Here is a 3,169-nt window from a genome sequence, read left to right on the forward strand (position 1 = left end):
CTGAACCGACCGAAGTGATGCTCAAAGTTCTAAAGTTCAAAACAGATCCTGGGGCCCCACCGGGTTGGACTTCTCCATGTGTGTGTGTGTGTGTTTATGTGTGTGTGTGTACGTGTGTGTGTGTGTGTGTGTGTGCTATGCCACACGGTGGTTCCCAAGATTTTCTATTTTATTTATTTATTCATTTACTTATTTTAGAGAGATTTTTGCTGTATGATGCATGCATATGAGAAATCACCCCCAGGAGTATAGCCATGGTAAATCCCTTCACTTCCATTCTCCTCTCAGGATTTTGGGCACACATGCACACGTGTCCAGCATGAGTTTTAAGCCACTGGGTCCAGGACTCTGTTTCGTAGTTGGCCACATAGGTTTCTAGAAACGTAACTATTATGCCATCTGCTGGCCCTGAAAACACCTATTTTAAGCAGATAAATGTCAAGAGCTGAGGAAAGCTGTAAAACGCTTGTCCACTCCCAGGCACTTCCATACCCATAAAGGACACTAGACCCAGAGCTGATCTTTTGCTTCCTTCCATGTTGTTAACCATTGATTACATACCTATAATTGTGAATTTATCCAATTATTCTTGAGCTTTTTGTGAAATGTTAAACCACTTGTAAACAGTTTCAATTTGTTGGCTTTTGATGTTAAGATCTGTCATGTAGAATAAGAACAACTATTGTTCTAGGGCTGTTTTTGCTGTTAAGGAACATATTTCTATGTACTCTATCCATTGTCCCTTGAAATATTCTCATGAATATGAAATGGGTATCTTGCTGAGAACTCAATTTGCATTTTCTCATCATTAACCTTGTTGAGTAGGTTTTAATATATTTAATATGTTGTTTTATCTTCTATTTTAAAAAATCAGGTCAATATCCTGCCCATTTTTAGTTGATTCTTTTTTACTGTTGATTTATAGAAGTTCTTAATATATTTCAGAAAGAGTTTCTTCATTAGATGTGAGCTATAATTAGTTCTTCAGTCTGTTGATTGTCTTTTAAATTCATAATAGTGTCTCAGATGATCACATCTTACAAGTTTAGCTGAAAATGTTTAATTTGTCCCTTATTCCTTTTTTGACTTATGATTGGGGGCGGGGGGTATTTTGTAATTTTTCTTATCTGGAACCACAAAATTATTTTCCTGTATTTTCTTCTGTTTGCTTATTTTTTAAGTCTTACAAACACTACAATGTTCCTGATGTCATTTTCTTCTATTATTAACAATGTAGAATGGACTGACTTCATAGCACAGTGTTTAAGAGGAAAATAAAAATATGACATGATTACATTGGTTTACTGTGTAGACAGTGAGTGATTTTTAACAGTACTTGGATAAATATATGATTATTGCTGTATATCAATTTTACATAATTAATTATGTAATTAACTAATAGTGGGGATATATTGATTGATTATTAAATATTATTAATATTTAAAATTATTAGCTTAAAATATATTCCAAAAAAAGGTTCATTCAAATACGCCTAGCCTTGAAGAAGATGGACTCTATTGAATTAACCACCTTGGGAGTTTAATCAGGTCTTACTAAATGTGACTATTCATTTTTTTCAGTTTTCTATGATCCTGAACTAATTAATACTTGAAAGCTAATATAGAAATTTTTAAAAATTATAAATGAAATTGCTTGAATGCCTCTGGGAATAATGCTTATATGTAACTCAAACATTTTTATTCATATAGAAAAAAAATAACTTCATACAGAATAAAGTGTTACTTTTATTTTCTCAACTTTGAGTTAGTAAGAAAAAGAAGCTATAATTATGGTGGTTACTTTAAGAACCCAGTAAAAACTACTGAAATACATCATTACTATCATTTATTATGTTCTGGTTGAAAAGACTGTAAATTGAAAAAAACTGAGAAATAAAACAGAATGTATTCTGTTTCTTCTATTTCTTTTCCCTTTTTATTGCAACTATTGATATGTCAATTACTCAGTGGACTCAAATGATCCATTAATGAACTATATTAGGTTGCTTATAATGCTGATGTGCAAAGTGTACAGTTTTCATATTATATCAAAAATGGAGCACCTACTATGTGCCTGGTATTAATTAGGAAATGCTCTAGAGAATGCAAGTTTGACAAACAAAGCATATGTCCTCAAAGACCTAACTTAAATAAAAGGAAAAACAATAGGAGTAAGAATAAATGCTAAGGAAATAGAGTTAGTGGGGAAATGGATTCTGACTTGGATCAGAGTGAGCTTCACAGGGAAGGGATGATTATTCTCTTCAGCCCAGAAAACAGAAAGGTTTTCTGAGACACACAGATGAAAGAAAGTACAATCCAGTAGGAGCAAAAAGAATTGAATTTATGTTTGAGAGGTATTTTTCAGTAGAACTCAAAAGCAGATTTTTAAAACTGAAAAAGAGTATAGAAATTGTAGAATTAAAAATGTTTTACTTTGTAAATTTCTGAACAGTAATTTGCAAGAGGTTACAAATGTAAAATTATATTGAGTGGATAACCATATTTCTTGTTTGCAGTTGTGGTATGGGGTTAATTAATAAACTTAAGAAAGGACCAATAATCTTAAACATAAACAACACACCATACCAAACGAACAACAACAAATAACCCAGCAGTATTTGAAAATATCAAAGCAAATGAGTGTGTTCAGGCTCATGTTACAGAAAGATTATCCTGTCTACACAATATTAGCAATCATCCAGTGATTTTTTCCTGTTACAATTATAGGCTTCATAATGATTTTTATGTGCATCGACCTTCTAAGTTGAGGAAATAAAGAAAGAAAAACTCAAGTAATTGCTCCGTATTTAAGTACCTAGGGATGAGGCAACCAGGATTCAAATTAGGAAATAAGACCACAGTATTGTTCTAACCACTAAGATATATTGCTACCAAGTATAGGAGAGGGTGGAATTTAAGACACTGTGAAAGTACATTGGAGGCTGCAAGGTCAGTTAAAAAGGCAGTTTCAAACTCCAATCAAGATATATTGATACTTAACGTAGGATAGAAGTCTTATGATTCTGAAAGAAAAAAATGCATCCAATATGAAAACTTGGTGACTGATAAGCATGGGGGCTAAGAGGGGTGGAAGAAGAGTTTACATCTAATGATAGAAAATGCCACAAGAAATTGGAATGTAATCATGAACGAGAACATCATCGAAT

The sequence above is a fragment of the Tupaia chinensis genome, unplaced genomic scaffold (genome assembly GCF_000334495.1).
Source record: "Tupaia chinensis unplaced genomic scaffold, TupChi_1.0 Scaffold000432_1, whole genome shotgun sequence".
Classification (NCBI taxonomy): Eukaryota; Metazoa; Chordata; class Mammalia; order Scandentia; family Tupaiidae; genus Tupaia; species Tupaia belangeri.